Source organism: Euprymna scolopes, chromosome 7 (genome assembly GCF_053919585.1).
Source record: "Euprymna scolopes isolate OS-2025 chromosome 7, ASM5391958v1, whole genome shotgun sequence".
NCBI lineage: Eukaryota > Metazoa > Mollusca > Cephalopoda > Sepiida > Sepiolidae > Euprymna > Euprymna scolopes.
In genome coordinates, this window is record NC_136488.1 from 44,743,891 (window position 1) to 44,764,442 (window position 20,552).

The 20,552-nt window shown below is 32.8% G+C and overlaps 1 protein-coding gene across 1 annotated transcript in view; it reads left to right on the forward strand.

Annotated features, from left to right (window-relative positions):
- Positions 1-20,552, forward strand: part of LOC145280229 (uncharacterized) — a 291,530-nt gene that overhangs the window by 167,152 nt on the left and 103,826 nt on the right. The window lies entirely within an intron of this gene.

Below are 20,552 nucleotides of genomic sequence, written 5' to 3' on the forward strand. Positions count from 1 at the left end.
TTAATCAACATTAAACCTCGGCTATACTATGTGGGTGGCCATTTCAGAATTACAGGCAATTATATGCAAGAAAATGTCAACACCTCCGTCAAGAACTGTAAACACATAGCGTTGTTTATCACCATTGGCCCCCAACATAGTCTGCTACCACATAACATATTTAGTAAGGGTCAAGATAAATAGTAAGATTACAAAACGACAGAAACACAGGAATGACACAGAGTGACCTGGAACTCTGAGAAAGCGTATTGTTGTTAAAACATACGACAACGGACGTTTTAAGTATAATTTAATTATAAACACAATATCGTTTGCTATATCCAATATATCCAAGAAATAGAATGTCATGGAAATCTGGCAATATTTTATAACTAAATCTCTTAGTAACAGGACCAGTATTACTCAGTAAGCACTCACTTATAATGACATACATTAGAACTTACTGTTAATAATAATAATAATAATAATAATAATAATAATAATAATAATAATAATAATAATAATAATAATGTTGGAATCTTGTGGAAAGTGCTGAGATAGGAAGATGCCGTGAACCTATATTCATTTGTTATGATCCACCTATGGGCATAAACTCAGCAATAACAATAGTTAGACTAAAAATGTGACAATCTTCGTAATAAAAACATAAAAATAAAATAATAATAATAATAATAATAATAATAATAATAAAAATAATATTAATAATAATAATGAAAATAATAATAATAATAATACAATTATTAATAATAAATATAATAATAATAATAATAATAATAATAATAATAATAATAATAATAATACGGATATACGTCGTACTGTATCTAGTAATATTCTTTATTATAAGACATTATTCCCATATTTAGATATGTTATCATGCATTCCCAAATAAACTGGCAAGTGCGCATTTTTCTTTTAAGAATATCCAACAAAGATAATAAATCGATTGAAAATGAAATAATTTCATATTTGGCAAAGAATGCAGTCTGTTATAAAAACTTAAGAGAAAATAGAAAATCAGCGTCTTAAATAGAGAATTGAATTTAAAAAATGCACTTCTTTTGTTCTTTTATAATAGCTTTTATGTTATTCCCTTAGAGTGTGCGGGTAAAAAGGTATGACTACATTTAATTTATATATATATATATATATATATATATATATATATATATATATATACTAGCATTTCAGCCCGGCGTTGCCCGGGTGTTTGGATGTGCATGTTGAGCAAAAAAAAAAAAAGTGGTAGTAGGGAGGCAGGCTCGAACCCGTACCGCAAAGGAGGAAAAGAACGGTGTAAAACCTAACGTTTATGCTGTTACGATTACCGCCAAACCGGAAGCGACATTTTAAAAAGTAAGGCCAGACAATCTAAGGGAAAGAATAACTTTCAAAAATATCGGCGAAAAAAGTGATCCCCCCTGTAGAAAAGGGCCTATTGAAGGGGAAGATATTAATGTTTTTAGCGAATTTTTCGATATTTGTCGTATGAAAGGTCGAACTTTAAAACGACACTAATCCTGGTAAAATTCGTCGCCTCTATTGAAAGTTTAAGGCAGGAATGCAAACACACATATATACATTTATATATTGGTAACTAAAAGTTTTTGACCCAAACCGATGAAAAGTTTGCCCTATCTCTGAATACACTTTATGTAAAATTTCAAATATTTAGACCAGAAATTGTCTGAGCAATTTGGAAGACACCGAAGAGGTCAATTTTTTTAAAAATTTGACTCCTATTATGACCTCTTAAAATTTATTGTTTTGGGATCAAATCAAGTTATTAAGTTAGATCCATGTCCAAGGAACCTATATCTAAAATTTCAAGTGCGTAGACCCAAAATGGTCGGAGGAGTTCGGCAGAGTTCTCAAAGGTCAAATCGTTGAACTTTTACCCCTTAATCGCCAAATTTCTGGCCAAAAACCGATCACAGCGATTTTCCCAAATCTCAATACCCTGTATATCAAATTTCGAAGCTGTAGCTTAAAAATTGACAGAGTTATTGCGTAGGGAAATGTACACAGACACGTTCACTTATATATATATATATATATATATATATATATATATATATATATATATATATATATATACGTACACACATGTATATATATAAATATACATACATACATACATACATATATATATATATATATATATATATATATATATATATATATATATATATATATATATATAAGGGATCTCAAGTTATTGGAAAGTATTCACCAAAGTTTTATTCGGAGAACACTTAATATGAACTAAAGGACTCTAACGCCTGACACTGTAGTTCTTGAACGATCAAATAGTACTAGTAGAGAAATGAAAATAATTCAAAATCAGATACGCTGGACTGGGCACTTAGTTGCGGGATGAAGGTCAAAAAATCTCCTCAACAACTGTTTTATGACGAGGAAAATGTAGGTAAAAAAATACAACATAAACCAATAAAAAGGTTTAAGGATTCTCTGAAAGACAACTTGAAAATTTTTGAGATTGATAGAAGCCCAAGCGAAAGATCGATCACTGTGGATAAAGACCATCAGAGAATTTTGTCAGATTTTTAGATGGCAGGTTGTCGATCTTGCTGTCTTAAAGCGTGTTTTAAGAGAGCCGGACGAAAATGTAATGTCAAAGAAATTACAACAGGAACTGAAGTGCACTATATGTGGCAGATACTGTTTGTCAAAAGCTAAATCATTTGAAATCACACAATCAAAGACAGAAACGACAGTCTTATCCGAAGTTGTCATATTTGTAGTCTAATCTGCAAATCTAAAAGAGACCTTACACAGCATTCGAGGCTTCACAATATTACCATGCAATCATCTTTACAAGAAAGAACGTGTTTATTTTTTGTTACACGTATTTACTTTCACTAGGATAAAGCTGGATTAAAAAAGCCACCTACATGCACACAGACGTGCAATACAAAACTTCTGTCAAGAAGTAGTAGTAGTAATAATAATAATAATAATAATAATAATAATAATAATAATAATAATAATAAAAATAAAAATAAAAATAATAATAATAATAATAATAGTAGTAGTGCTCCGATTGTTTTATTTTCTGGGAAAATATGTACTGATAAAACTAAAGGCATCTAAATTTAATATAAAAAAATCAGTTTCAAACTGATTATTATTGTTATGATTAGATTGTTATTCTAGTTAATGATTTAAATATTGCGTCGATAAAATTATTGCATTCGCACGTTTCTAACATATTTTACAGCGTTTTATAAACCATTTTAAATGTTTTTTTTTAGAATATTTTGGTCAGATTTAATTATCGTCCTAAATCAAATGCAATTCTCAAATATTGTTTGTAAATTCCAATGTTGTCGCCAACTAGACAGCTACTAGGCATTTCTCTTCATATATCTCCCTATTTCCTCCATCTGTCTTTTATGTAGTAGGTTATATTGTTTATATGCCCAAGTTCAGCAGTAGCACCAAATTCATTTTAAAACAATGATAAAGTAACATTTGTTTGATTTTACAATGTTTCGAGGATCGCTGCATTTCAGTAATCTTTCCCTACATTTCAGTTATCATAATATTTATTTTAGAAATAAAGTATAATCAAGAAATATAATTAAGTAATAAAAATAATATTATCACATTCGATATTTCCTTTCAAGCTTGAGAAGTTATTACACATTAAAGAATGCCAAAAATATCATTTTATTACTAATAAAATATTGGCTTTAGTTGTCTCAAATTTTTACGAACATCATTGATCTCAAATGAGATACGAAAAGTACTGAGGTTATTTAATAAACCTTCTCCATAATCAACTAGGATACAAGAACAAGTAGATACTCGAATTTGTCGGGTCAGCACATACAGAGACTTCCATTCTTGAGTGACTTTCATATTTCCCATAATAAAATAATAACAAAAAATAATAAACCGCTTTAGCTAGACTTTATATGGTTAAGTTGCGCATCTACTGCTTTAAGGTAAAACGTAAACTTGTTTCAAACGGTAACTAAAACAAAATTTCTTGGGTGTTTCTTAAATTTATGTATAGTTTAGTGTTTTTAAATATGTATATTATGTTTTAAATGTTTTCTTTTCCGCTGGATTCGTAAGACGCTTCTCTGTAAGAATATGTGCTTTTTGAAACTTATAAGTTGATTTTAGTTGAGATTTGGATAGTTTTGTTTTGTAGGCGTATATAGGCGTGTACGGGCCATCCCTATATAGAGAGTGATACCGCCTCTCTGATTACACACGACGACGACGACGACGACGACGACGACGACGACGACGACTGTGACGATCCTAGGGGACTTCATATTATTAATACGGAGCTAGGACATTTATGCAGTTCTTGGTAACACAGAAGAGAGGAGATACATTACTGAAGTGTGGAGGGGAGGACATAATACTTGGAGGGGATTATACAAACTTCGTTTACAAATGATGATAGGCATACCCATTTACATTTAGGTTGTACGAATGACGACACGAAGACAAACAGTTACAAAATATTAGATGGTTTCTTTACTCCTCAGCCGGTCGATTGGTGATGTCAGAAATTTAGGCCTTTTCGACTTATTTTTCTACCCTTTTTAGTTTACTTTTCTACCCTTCGCAACAAAGGGCAGCAGCTTCACTCTCTGACTCTCTCTCTCTCTCTCTCTCTCTCTCTCTCTCTCTCTGGATGTGAGTGTGACTCTCTGATTATATCTGATTGTCTGATCCTAGCTCCGAACCCTTGTCTCAATTTAGTGAGAATCTCCTTTGTTTATGACGTCAGACTGTGGCTCTTCCACGTGAATAAATTTCACGTCAATTTTACGTATGTCTGTCCAAACAAACAATTTAATTTGTTCAATATTTAACCTATTTTTAATCATTAGCAATAAACTCATTGTCCATTCTTTTAACTGACATATTTCATATCCAGTTATGTCTAAAAAAGAAAATGGAAATTGCTCTTTTCTGACATAAATAATATTTAATTATTTCTAAATAATCGATTACTTTTTAAGGATATCAACTATTCATTATCTTTTAACATTTGCCTACAGGGTTTGACTCTAGCCTTTTCCTAATATCATCTTCATTATCTAGTCTGTATTCTTACTTACATGAGAAGGAGACAGCCCTTTTCATGTAACATTTATATCTGCCCCTCTTATTATTGCGTCGCTCACTCTAAATGGAACTCTGTAATATTTAATACTCTCGATCGTATTTTTGTTTTATTTGTGGTAATCCATTTTGTTCATCTTCTTTTTATTTTTTCTCTTAAAATTTTGTAAATTTTTGAGTGAATTAATGTAAATATTATTTCTTTTATATATTTAAGCTATAAAATCAGTTAGCATTGTTCCCAACAGCTCCTCCATGATTAAATTCCGATCCAATGGAATATAGTTATTTAAATAATAATACAAGGAGCGACTGAGTTCGAAAAAACAAACAAAATATACCTGAAAATAAAATAAATTTAAAAATGAATGTTTAAGAATCTTAAAATTTTTAAAGATTTAAAAATCGATAAGCTTCCCTCTAGAAAATCAAAGTAACTTTTCAGTTTTTGTTTAGTGCAAGTGTTTAAACGAATAGTACAAGGAGGGCAACTATTTAGTATATTTTTTATATTTCAAACATCTAGGATAACTGTTTATATCAAAACGTATATATTGAATTAATGAAATTGTACAGGAATGGATTAAATGATTAATGAGAAATTTAGAGAAAAGGATAAATTATAAGAACCAAATTATTTTACATACAAAGAAATCACTGCTTATCAAGACCCGAATGCCACTCAAGGATAAGATTTAATGAATGTAAGGTGGTAGTTTAGTAATCGTTAATGGTGTTGATTGGGTAGAGTTTTGATTATTTTATGGGACAGCTCAACAATAACTTGAAGGCTACCATATTGTAATCGGCTGGAGAGCAGGCAAGTGGGACAATATTCCACAAGCAGGCAGTTCTGGGAAAGAAACTTTGTTCATGGAATCTATATTATTAGATTTAGATACAGATAGAGAGTGGAGAAAATTGTTGGTAGTAGATGTAGTTTTTAGTCAAAATCTGGCATTGATATCATTATGATGATAATGATGATTTCTCAATTTGAAAATTATTTTTAATTTGATAAAATTTTACCCTCTGCCTCAATGTTGTACATTTTTTTTGTGTGATTACATGACCATATACTGGAAACATATGGGAAAAATAATATCCAATTTCACAATTTTTTATAGAAAAGCTCATAATGTAGCTCCTTTGTCTAGAAAGGAGAGACTAGCAGTAGATATACCAGCATAGATATGACAGCAATGCTCCATGCATGGGAGAATAGTGGCTTTGTAAAGGTATAGGATACTATCAGGTGTGAAGAATTTTCTAGTACGATAGAGGGAACCTACCTTTTTTGCAGCAACCTTGACAACGTTCTCAATGTAGCCTGCAAATGTTAAACTGAATAGTTTGAATGATGAGCTCTCATGTATTATCTCTCATGGCAATCAGTGTTTGAGAAAGTTTTTTGCAATTATTAAAGGAAAGAAGCTTAGTCTTAGTAGCATTAAATATTGCCTTTTATTTATGAGACCATTTTACTAAAGTCTGAAGGTCTCTTTCTATGGTTTCTGCCTTTGCTTTGGATATGTGTACATTAGTTTTTCTCTTGTGTCTATTATAAAGCATGGTGTCATCAACAACTATATCCATATGAGAGATACACTTTTATTACAGCAGTCGTTTATGAATATCAGAAATAATAAAAGTCCAAGAATCGACCTTTGAATCACACCTGCACTGATATCATGTTGTTCAGGTTTATAACCATCGAAGACCACATGGATTTTTCTCTTTAAGAAGGATCTGATTATGTTAAGTATTTGTCCAGAAATACCATGATTTGATTTTTATGATTAGCCCTTCAAGCTAAACCTTTGTCAAAAGTTTTGGATACATCAAGGACGATTGCCCTAGCTTCCCCTGTTTTATCCATCGCATGGTATTTGCACTCACAGATGACTGTTCAATGTCTTTTTCATAGTTCAAAACTGAGCGAGTCATTCACACTGGTTTCTTTTTTTTAAATTGTCACCCAAAACAAGGCATATTGGCACTTTGGTGTAGGGGGCTACTATCAGGGATCTAAGCTACTGGAGTAATATGTAGGGAGTTGGGCAGTAAGATGTCGGTTCATGTTACACTTAAACTTCTGCATGTCAGTACAGTTGGGGAAGCAAGGAGCCGGAATGGAATTCCAAAGTCTAGCGGTTCTTGGGGAAAAGACAACTGGAGTAGAAATCACTCTTACATCTAGGAATCTTTCCTGTTTAGGGGTGGGATTAACTGTTTGTCGGGTTTGCGAGGTTATTTACGTCGTGGGGACACATGTGCTTGCACTTCGTCAGAGTATTCACCATTAAAATACTTGTATAGAGATGCAACATTTCGTCGGTGGGACAGAGACTGAAGCTTAGATGACAATTCAGGACCTGTCAGGTTCGATGCTCTCTTTTGGACCTTGTCGAGGAGCGAGAGACTAGTAGTAGATGCATCAGCCCAAATATGACAATGTTTCATACATGGGCGAATGGTGGCCTTATACAGGTACATGATACTTTTGGGCGTTAACAGCTTTTTAGCACGGTAGAGAGAGCCTACTTTCTTCGCAGCGGTCCTGGCAATGCTCTCAATGTAATTGTTCTAACTCATGTTTCTCGTGAATGTTAGGCCGATGAGTTTAAAAGAAGTACTTTCAGTTAATGAATCTTTGGCCATTGCTATTGGTGGTAGTGAATGTTTCTTGTAATTATTGAAGGAAACAAGTTTAGCATTGGCAGCATTAAATGTGACCATCCATTTTTGTCCCAATTCCACTACAGAGTGGAGGTCAGCCTCTAGGGTTTCTGCCATTTCCTTAGATATGCGTTCGTTTGTTTTTCTGTCGTGCCTGTTATAGAGCGTGGTTTCATTAGCATATATGCCCATCTCAGAGGCATTTTTTTCGGGGAGGTCATTTATAAATATTAGTGCTATATTACTAGTATACTTCAGGGGAAATATCCGTAATATAATTTTAGTGGCGTTACTCTACATATTCTGCAACAACAAAATTGTTATACTTGGCGATTCACTTTACTATATAAATTTGATCATCCAATTCTTTTCCAAAATGGTGGTCATTTTAGAAATGCACCCATACACACAAAAATGGTTACTCATTTTGTCTTATGCTATGCCATCATGAATTGAGTGGTCAATAATGTTTTCTAGTCAGGAAATGGGTGGTCCTTTTACGTTATGTATATATATACGAAATTAAATACTCCCATTTTAGAATATTTTACTTATTACTAGCAGCTGCTCCGCGTCGGCACACACAACGCTTAGTCAAACGCAAAATCGAGTATACTTAACATCGTTTTACCATCAACGCTTACCTTTTGAACTCGGAATATGTGAAATTCCCATATGCGCAAAACAAAATCACTGAAAAAAAGTCTTAACTAAGGGTAAGGATAATGAGTAAACGTTCGATAAAATGAAAGTTAAAATTATTACGAACTTTCCAGGATTTGAACCTGGAATCCTCTGAGCTGTAGTCAGATGCGTTATACATTGCACCACAAATCCTGTCCGTATGCCGAAAGATGTTACAGCAACTGCATACAGTGTTAAATTCCGTTAACATGGGCAAGTAACTTTTTTGACAATTGCACGAAACTAACAAACACCCTAATTTCAGGTTTTTGTGTGACTTGTAGGAATATCTAATGACTCACACCTTTCAGAGAAAAAAAGAATTTTTCAATTCGGTACATTTGTTTGAAAGTCTTATTGGTATATATACACATAAATAAATAAACATTTAGAATTTTATTAATAGTATAGATATAGATCAACTAGTAAATTAATAGACGATATGGATGAGAAACATGAATTTCGAGAAATAAGGAAATTTGCAAAATTAACAAATTTAATAATGAAATACCCAGACATTTTGCCAGAGAATGAAAACTTTCGAAGTTTCAATAAACTAATAAAATCAGAAAAACGTCCAAAAATATTTTTTAAACCCATGCAAAGCCTTTCAAGACATACACCTCTTCAAATTAATTTTAAATTAAAAAAAGTGAAAATTACCAAATTTTAATTTGTTTTAAATGTCATATAGGCATTATAAAAGGTTAAAAATTAATAAAACATAAAATCCAAAAATTTAAATTTTGAAAAATAATTATTACAGTTTTAACATTTTCAGAAATAAAAATTAAACAGATTAAAAGTCTAACGAAAACAAAAAAATAGAAGTAGAAACTAAAAACGAAAAGCCTTCTAACTAAATCTAACTATAATAAATATAAATTATATTAAAATAAAACTTTTTTAAATTTTCATCGGTGAACATGGGCTAAACGAACATATCTAATTATATGACTTAAGTGCTTTTCATCTCTTTCCTAAAAGAGCTTGATGAGATAATAAGAGTTATTTAAGAATAATTCTTCAAAAGTATTTAGAAAATTATGGTTCTATTTGGGAAAGAAAAGTTGGAAATAAACAAATAAGAGAAAACAAGGTGGAAGACTGGACCAAGTCCAAAAACAAACAAATCAAATACAAAAATGAACAAAATGAAAAGCGTTACAAATAAAACTAATATATTTCTCTTGTGCTCTTTATATGTACCATGTTAAGTGTCTGCCTTGTTTGTTTTAATTGCTTTATGTATCTGTTCGCTATCAATCTATTTATTCCTGTTTTTTTGTGAGAATATTTCATTATTTAAATTTGTTTTACGTATTATTTATCTCCATCAACTAGTTATTCCAATTTATTAAGAAAACCTTTCTACTGTGGACACAAGCATTGAAAACCCCGCTCCTTTTTTTAAACACATAATACTATGATCAATAATGCCCCTATAATACAATATTTCTTCCCATTCCAAAAGGGAGCATTGGTTTTAAGCTGAGTAATTCGATGACACCGAATGTTATGATAAAAGGTGTTCTAACATCCTTTAATTGCCATACTCGAACCAATAGTGTTGTGTTTATTCTTACTCTATATTCAAACGGGCATTTGTGTGCGGATACTTTCTGTTGTGTCCCTGTATTATTGTGGTAATCGTCTCACACATAAGATATGTAGCCTTACAGTTTTCTTCTAAGGGGCAATTTTCCTTGGATCTGCCACAGCAGTGGCATTCTTTTGTCCTCAGCTCTGATGGGGTAATGGAATAGCTTATGTTAATTGTGTTTCCGGTAAATAATTTGTATAGTGTATGTAAGGAAAAAGTTTTGGAACAGCAGTTGAAGGAAAATTATGTTCAATTATGTTGTAGCTTTTAGCGAGAATTTGGCGGGGCAGAATAATATTTCGTTACTTATTGCGAGTATTTAAAGCTGGTTCAAAATGCGTAGATTGGTATGAGATCTTCTGTGCGAACTCGCTTTGCGGAGTGCTTCATTATAATATTGTGTTGCCTATTCAAATAATCTAATAATTTAATGAGAAGCCTGCTATAGAACTGTGGGGAATGATGGGATTATTATATCTTTTATGGTTTAATTTGGGTTCTGGAAAGCTTTATGAGTCTTACTAACTTGGTGTAGACTTGTGCCTAATATTTTATAATGTCATTATATGGATTCATATAATACTCTGTTTACATTGCATTCATATTATGTCAAAAAGAAATCGTATATTATCTACAACATCAAGCACAGGTAATATGTAATAAAAACAGTACGTATTAAGATGATATAGACATTTTAATAGAAAACCTGGACCGAAACATTTATTAAGAAAGCACTGCATCAACTCCAAGAGATCTGTATCAAACAGAAACGGGCTGCACCTAAAAGTTACTATGTTTACCGTATATGAAGGGCTCGTGGGGAAAAATGCTAAAAATATGTACGAGTAATAAGGAGCGACTCACCATGCCGAAAGCATCTTGTGCAATGTAAGCACCCTACATAAAACTGATGAAAAATGGTGTGGGTGATGGACTATGCAAATGTGGTAAAATATACAACAGTTAGACATTCCGCCTACTAAAAATAAGTTTTAAAAACACCGGAAAGCCGGAAAACGTGGAGATATTTAAACGTCCAGACTAGCTGATCATATATTCTGAGTAAAAGTGAAACCATTTAAACACATGAAATTGAAGTTAATATTATTATTGTATTAATGTATATATATATATATATATATATATATATATATATGTATGTATATATATAATCATCCACATAGAATACTGTTTCGCTGTTTCACAGTTCACCAGTGCGGCTAGAGAACAACTACCTTAAGCCAGGATTGAAACCCGACCGCATGTACGACAGTTAAGACTCCTAAGCATTTCGCTAATCGGCGGCTGCTGTGAGAGTCGTGAATTACCGATGTTTTGACATCGTCTGAAATATCTAAGCTCGATTTGTTTACACAAAGAGCATCGCTGAATACGCTAATGGTAATTCGTGTATCACTTCTCAATATGCTCAACTCAAGATGATCCATATACAGTACTGTTTCGCTGTTTCACAGCTCCTCAGTGCGGCTAGACAGGCAACTACCTCAAGCCAGGATTGAAATCCGACCGCCTGTACAACAGTCAAGGCTGTATAATAAGTAGAGATCGATAATCATAAGTAGTCCAATTGTACAGTATATCTAAAAACAAGAATACGCTTCCAGAATCCAAATAAGAATTATTCGCAAACTTCCATGGACTTACTGTGTAAAATTCAGTTGTAAGTGACACTTTTCTGAAGATTAACGGTTTAATTACCAGGCATGGTGATACGAAGAATATAATTGCGAATGAATTAAGCCGTCTATTCAATCATGGTTGACTGAACTAGATAATACTAACCCGAAGTTACACTAAGTTTTCTGATGTAAAAAGAAAGATTCTCCACTGAAAATAATTCTCCTAATAAGTTGTAATATTACATTGCATTAATTAGAATACCGACAAAAATTAATAAAAGCTTGGTAGTACACCGATTTGCTTTTTACGTTTAACGACATAACACGTCCTGCAATCACAAAATACTATTTTTCTCCACATTCACTTTCGTGTCTCTTTTTAATGAAGAATTGAATGTTGATACTCAGTATCGAATTGTGAGGAAACACCAAAGCTGGTTAGGAAAATCAAAAAATTAAAAGTAAAACTTACCAGCATAAATATTATGTTTAACAATGTTTGCTTTAATGAAAGAATGCTGCCAAAATCACAGTGTATATATCTATCCCTCTAACTTCCCTCTCTCTCTCTCTCACTCTCTCTCTCACTCTCTCTCTCTTTATATATATATATATATACACACATTAATATATATATATATACACATATAATATGTATATATAGTGTGGGGTTATAGGCACAATCATTGATCTCGAGCACCGTATTCACTTGGAAAAAAGTATAACTCCATTGTACGCCCTACGGTTACGGATTGACTAATAGAAATTATTAAGCTCACAAAGCAATTTGGCATAAAGTTGTGGTATAAAATGCCGACCTTCTCTTCTCATTCTGGCATTAGGTGTGTATGCAAGTATAATAACAGAACTAATTGTTTTATATTAACGAGAAACGGATATTCGTAAGATGCGTTTATTAAATCTGCATATTAAGCGATGAAATTTCTGTCTCAAACTGAAGTCCCACAGTTAAAACGGGAAAGAAACTGATTAAATTCTCATGAAATAAAATTATGTATAATCGTTCATATCCCACGTTTCCATATTCGACATTAACAGATTTGTGAAATGAAATAGGTGAAAACAAGTAAACAATAAATAAACAAGCAGATAGTAACATTATTCATGTATTGTGCCAAAGCCAAATAAAATGGGGTGTGTAGATGCGAGGAAAGAAAGACAAGTGTAATGCAAACAGGACGATAAGTTTCCGTCTAGTAATCTTTATTATTCAATTAAGAGTTTGACTACTTGTCTAGTCAACAAGCGGAAATGCACAGCTTTTATAGTCTTGGATTATCAAGGGAGATAATCCATATTCACAACATTTTCCCACCTAATTTCTCCCTCATAGGAAGGAAGTCCCTTAAATATCCAAGCGATCTGCGAGCTCGCAGTGTCCGCCTCGGCGATCCATGATTCTGGGTCGGAGTACTTAAGCAGGAAGTCTCTTCAGTGCATGCCTGTCTGTAGGCATTGTAATACCTTGCTCCGAAATGTTTCCATTCTTAGAGGAGGAGACCGTTCTGAGTCAGTCAGTCTTTGGATGAACACGATTTTCTGGTGCTGATCCTTCATTTGTCAGAGATCCAGGTGTTGGTCCATCCGAAGTGTCTGATGGAGATCCAACGGAGATATCATTAGACGTCGTGTCAGGAGCATTCGTGGCGTACACAATAGGGATCGTATGATGCGAGAAGAAAGAGATTTTTTTAATCATCAATCGAACATCTGTTATTTGACGCAACCAATTGAACTATCTTCCAAATAATGTCGTTATGTCTTTCGCATTAGCCGTTACCCTTAAAGTTGTCGGGAGTTGTCTGGCTTATGGCTACTCCTCGTTCCTGTAGAAATTGTTGAAGCCGTTTTTACATGATAGAAGACCCTCGGTCCGAATATATATATATATATATATATATATATATATATATATATATATATATATATATATATATATATATAGGCAAGGACTCCAAAGACAGCGAATAATGAACAGAGGCATTTTATAATTGCAGTATGTCTTAACAAGTGAAGGCAAAGAGAAACCGTGAATATTCGTCGACGACAGTTAATATATATTGGTTCCTTGTTTAGCTTGGTAGCGATTCTTTGAAATCAAGATTAAGGCCTTCGAACGGTTGTGTTGCTTTTACGAAATCCTCAGTTCTGAGTTTATAAAATCGACGCTTTATTTAAGCATATGTTGGGCAGAAATTTGTAATTCTTTTTACCTCCTTCACCGAGAAAAGCGATTTTTACGTCTCAAAGCACGACTCATTTGAGTAATGCCCGGGTGACAGAGATTGCTATTATGTTCGGAGTTCGTCCTCGCTTGACAGTGTATCAGCTGTCGTTCTCTCTGCCGGGTCGGTAGCTGACATTGAAAGAGAAACCCGATGGTTCAATTCTCCACCTCGCTATTTTCTCATATTTTATTTTGCTTGTAGTCTTAGAGTTAAACATAAAAGTAACTGATTTTTGGCCAGAAAGAAGTTTAAAGTTGCGTCACATCAAGTAGCGCCGCCATTTTTCTAATGTCTCGACTATTGCGTAGGCTTCCTTTTAAATTGCGTGGTGTCGTAGTTCAGCCCGTGGGAGGGTCATTAAAAAAAAGGTTGCTGGAAGATTAGGTTGTCTCGAAGAAGCAGCAATATCACAGTCCGACGCATCCGTTTCGACAACCAGCGGGATATTCTGGTCAATTGTTGCAATTGCTGATTTCATAATATCTTTTTTACAATGCCTCAAATGCCTGGATGGCTTGCCAAAACAGAGGAAACGTCTCTACTTGTTTATCTCAGAGCCAATAATGTTTTTAATGTTATTAGAAAAACGCCTGCTTTTCCCTGCTATGGGTTTGCAGTTTTCAGTTAGGTTTTCGAAAAGTGACGGGTGCCGGATTTTTTCTGTCACCAATTCACAATTTTGTAATGCGGACATTGAACCGTCAAACAGAATTTCTATCTGCGAGTGTTGCTGCAAAAATCGTGTCTCAGTATTATTGCACAACAAAGGTTTTTCATTACGGACAATGTAGTGGTTTTATAGGAGACGTCATTAAATAGTAAGTCCACTAAACCATAACCACTTGTATAGACGATGAAACGTTCGCCATTGTTACTTTGCTTGGGGCGGGGATGAAATACAATTTGTTAGTTTTTACCAAGATCTCTTTAATACTATTTTCTGAACTGCCAGTATCGAGCAAAGCATTCGCAGATCTCCTGTTATTTTTTACTTTTAGAATAGCTTTTTGAAAGACAATCTGGAGTGGCAGCTAAAGTTGCAGATGTATTTTAACGAGTGACTTTATATCGGATTTTATAAGAGTTGCATACCTTTGAAAAAATGACCAAGTTTTCCACATTTATAACAACGAGTATTTCTGGCAGGGCATGAAACTCGTAGATGTTCAGATAAGCCACAAAAATAGGAACCTTTTTTAAAGCGGCAGTGCTCAACTGTTCTTGAAACTTCGTCGGACTATCGTCATGAGGGGGGGGCAGTAGGAACAGATGCGTTTAGCGCACCGCCCACTGTGTCTGGCTGTCAGTATAAACTAGACTACTGTATAGCACATTCGACGGTATAGGCTTGCTCGTAAGCTTCTCTAAGTTTAAGGATCTTGCATTCAAGAAGACGTCTTACTTGAGCATTATGTAAGCTCTTAATGAAAAGCGTCCAATTGCCGTTAATTGCCGTCAATCACTGCCTATTCAAGATAAATGCGGTTGGTATTGTGTAACCGTTGCTTTACTTTATACCCTTCGCATAGGCAGCCTTCTCACATGTTTCATGTACTATAGTGACTGAAGGTGAGCTTAAAATATGAAAAATAGAAATTTATTTCTATTGATATATTTTGTTTTTAAGTGGTCTAACGCTCTAATAAGTCTCATCAATCCGTTATTTCTTTTTCCTTCCTCGTTTATTTGAAGACACTTTGAACTTAATCAAAATGGAGACACTTTTTCGCTCGACCTAATAGCCTAAAGCTGCCAGACCATCGAACCGATGTTATTACGTTCTCTGATTGCAATCAACTAACAAGATCAATGTATGGGAATAAGGAACCGTATTACTTCCTAGATATCTGAAAAGATAGATACGCTGCACGCTGCACTGGCTCTCGCCTGACTTTTACGTTCTTTTCGTAGTTGTTTATAATCTAACTAATAATCTTATTACCTCTCAAACTTGAGTGGCTTCTTGTCTTAGTATGTAGTAAATTACTCGGATAAAAAGACATATATCTATATGTCTATGTAAAATTATGTTATCAAAGAATAAATCTTTAACAAAGCAAAATATATCTAGATAAGAAAAGCTTAACACTATTAAGAGGAATAAACAAATATAATAAATGAAAGATAAGGAACAAAAGCTATATATAACTTTATTATATAATCAGAAAAAAAACGAAACTGTAAAGTAAAAAATTAAGAATAATAAAAACCTCTTTAGGATCTGGCATTTCGAAGCTAAATGCTTCTCATCAAAGGAGAAGCACCAGAATTCATACATAATTGTATGTGTATTTTGTTAATTTTCTCTTTTTGTATATATATATATATATATATATATATATATGTGTGTGTGTATATATGTGTGTGTGTGTGCGTTTTTTGAACGGATATATATATATATATATATATATATATATATAGAGAGAGAGAGAGAGAGAGAGAGGGAGGGAGGGAGAGAGATTTGTATGTAATATACTGAGTTCGTGTAATCCAGTAAATCTTCATATACTAATAAGTTTTAAGCCAAAAAGAGATGACTTAAAAAGTAAGCTACACAATTATCATCTTTCATAGTTGAGCATTAATATACTGTATAAGCAAAATCAAGACTTCAAAAAAGGTGTTGATAACAAAAAGTGTATTTCGTTTTACGTTACAATTGTTTCCATGCCTGATCGACAATTTAAAACATTATGGCGTTTGAAAATTTTCACAAAACCAGCATTTCTTCAGACATTATGAATAAAAACACCCTTGACAATAGAACATTGTTTAAAGAAAAAGAAAAAAGAAAAATGTCCTTAACGGAAAAAAAGGATGTGAAAAACATTAACTCTGGAGGTAACCTCAGTGAAAAGCCCATTTAAATGTTAATATATCACCTAATTTTCGTATCCTTATTTAAAAACAAAGTCATAAGAAGTTTCCACAAAAAACCCTTCGCCATTATTTTTTTTTATATATCCCATTCTTTGAATTCCTAAATTAGATTTCTCTATTTCTTTATTTCACATAATTAATTTTTTAAAATAATTTTTTTCTATATTTATAATATGACCATGACAATCTTGCATCAACGTAACGATTAATTTCAGTTTCGTGTTTGCTCATTAGTGGCAAGTGATGTTTACAAATTATCGATTGTTGTAATACTTAGATTTGAGACCATTGTAGGTTTAATTTTAACTCAATTACAGACACACATACAGACAAACAGACAGACACACAGACACATTCACTTATATATATATATATATATATATATATATATATATATATATATATATATATATATATGTATATATATATACAGGGTGCGGCATAAATAACGCCCTTTCTTAATATCCTTTTTTTCTTTATAATATGAATGCAATTCAAAGATAAATAAAAGTAAAAGGTATATCTCAAATTTATATAATATCTAATTCAATATCCACATTGGTGATCTTTACAGTAATGATCTTCTGAACTAAAAAACGATTTTTGGGAAGAAAATTAGTCAATAAAAATAAAATCAAAATAAATTTAATGAAAAAAAGGATACCAACTTTATTAACTTTAAAATTTAACTCAGATGTTCAAAATGTACTCCATCATGTTCCATACAATTTTGAACTCAACCAGCGACACTTTTACAAACTTTTTTACACTCTTCAATGGTAATTTCATGAAATTTATCTGAAATTGCATTTTTTAATTCCTGAATTGTTTTCGGCTTAAGATTGTAAACTTTATCTTTCAATATACCCCACAAAAAAGTCTGGTGGCGTTAAGTCTGGAGATCGTGATGGCCATTCAATTGGTCCCCTTCGTCCTATCCACCTATCTTCAAAATTTTCATTTAACAATTCCCTAACTCTTAACTCATAATGTGGTGGAGCCCCATCCTGTTGAAAAAAAATATCAGTCTGATTTTCAACTCTTGGCCAAAATTCCGTTTGAAGCATATGCAAATAATTATTTTAATTCACAGTACCTTCGAAGAATATTGGCCCTATTAATCCCATACAAGAAATGGCAGCCCAAACTGTTACTCCTGGCGAATTAACATACTTTTTCAAGATGATATGAGGATTCTCATTACTCCAATACACACAATTATGGCGATTGATATGCCCATTTAACTTAAAGGTTGCTTCATCTGACCACCATATCTTTTCAAGGAAAGTTATATCTTCATTTACTTTATTCAAAAAGATTTCACAAAATTGTAATCGCCTATCTTGATCTCCATAATGCAAACTTTGAAGAACACGTGGAATGTAAGGTCTCATCTTTAGCTTCTTCAATATTCTGCGAACACTCCTATCACTGATTGCTAACTCTGTAGAAAGACGTCTACTGGATTTTTGAGGAGTATGCAGCAACGATTCTTGTAGTTCATTGGACTTTTCTAAGCTCGTTGCAACAACTGGCCTTCCGGATCTTTGAGCATCCCTTACACTTCCTGTGGATTCAAATTTTTTAATCAAGCTTTTGATATTTCGGCTTTGCACTCTTGGGATGTCATATTCATCTGATAACAATCTTGCAGTTTTAGCACCATTATTATTATTTTTATAATACAATTGTATTGCTTTTACTCTCTGTTCAATTGTTAATCTCATGGTTTAAAAAATACCTGAAAAAAATAAATGTTTAAGAATTAGTTAAAGAAAATATACATAAATATAATAAGATATAAAAGGGCGTTATTTATGCCGAACCCTGTATATATATATATATATATATATATATATATATATATATATATATATATATATATATATATATAAAAATATATATATGCTTTTATATAACGTTCTTCATTTTTTATTATATGCCCCTATATTTAGGAATATGTGTTCCTATGTCCGTGTTAGTAGGATTATGTGTATATCCTTTATAATCAGGTTGCCATATTTTTCTATCCCCAGTACGTTTAACTCTTTGACCAATTTCCGGCCAAGTGGAGGAGAAATTCGCGACAATTTTTTCTGTTCCTTTTCTCCACGTTTAAAAACGCCCCTGGTTTCTAACTCTGCCCCGTGGGAGGTATTGTAATTATGAACACTGTTGTTTTGTTTTCGTTTATAATTTCGTTCGTAATTTGTTGACATGTCTAATAACCGCCAATTCCACATTCGATACCCTTAATCCAAAGTCGATACATTTTACTTACATTTTCTAATTTTCTATTTCTCTTTCCACGTCTATTCACTCTATTACCCATATTTATTCTTTTCCTCCCTCTTATCTCTACCTCTTCTCTATTTAAATTTTTAATTTTCTCAGTTATTTTTTCAGTTTTATTACTATACTATCATGGGTGCCCGGCGTTGCCCGGGTATTTGGAGGTGTATGCGGAGCAAAAAAACAAAAAAAAAGTCAATTTTTTAAATTTGACCCCTATTATGACCCCTTAACATTTATTGTTTTAGCTCCAAATTGAGTTATTAAGTTAGATCCAAGGAACCTATATCTAAAATTTCAAGTGTTTAGACCCCCAAATTGTGGGAGGAATTTGGTAGATTTCTCAAAGGTCAAATCGTTGAATTGGACCCCTTAACAGCCAAATTTCTGGCCGAAAACCGATCACATAGATTTTTCCAAATCTCAGTACCCTATATATCAAATTTCGAGTCTGTAGACTTAAAATTGACAGAGTTTTTCGAAGGAAAATGTACACAGACACGTTCACTTTTATAGGTATATAGATATCGTCATGTCTTATATCTTATATTAAGATTCATTCTCAATTTTGGATTGTTTTTTTAGATTTTTTCTAAAATCCCATTTCAGTTATCTAAAGCTTATTACATACAAAACAAGTGAGACTTCAATGAACCAAGTTCATTTCCCTAGTATATATAATTTGTAGAACAAAGTACAACAAGGTTGCGTTCAAACTGATTTCAAGATTCAAAAGTCTATTATAAAGAAATTATTGTTATAATATCCTTCTGGACATCCTTTTTATAACGCGCTTATCATACATCGTTCAACCAACAATATTATTAACAAATATTGTCACCTTTCCCAGGGCATTGGTAAACGGTGATCAATTAGTATGGAAACAAACTTATATCTAAATCTTACGCATGGCATACCGGTTAACAGGCTTTCAAAATTAATGAACATATTGACGAACGACATTCGGTCATTCCTATTCCTTTAAGATGCATATAAAAATTACCGGTAAATTTATGAAAATAAATCTTTCAAAAATTTACTATAAAATTAACCTAATTTGCTTCAAGAAAAAAGTAAAAAGAAAAGTAAAAAAAAAAACAATTAATGCAGCTGCAAGCATGCTTCTTCCGTTTCTAATTTCGTTTTTTAATCCTCATAATTTCTTGTTCGGTTATCTGACCAAACAACTCGTAAAATCCCGTCCGGAGCAGCTGCCGTTTTGCAGCACAAATGCCACAAGCACCCCTCCCCCTGAAGACGAAATGGATTTTATTAATTTTATTTTGATGTGATGAAAGGCGAGATTTGAATTTGGTGTTCAGCGCGCAGGTGGAGATTATTGAATTGTTATGTTATCGCAGAAGAGAGAAACACAGGCTTCTTTCAGCTTAAAAGTTTTCTAGTGAAAGAGATTCC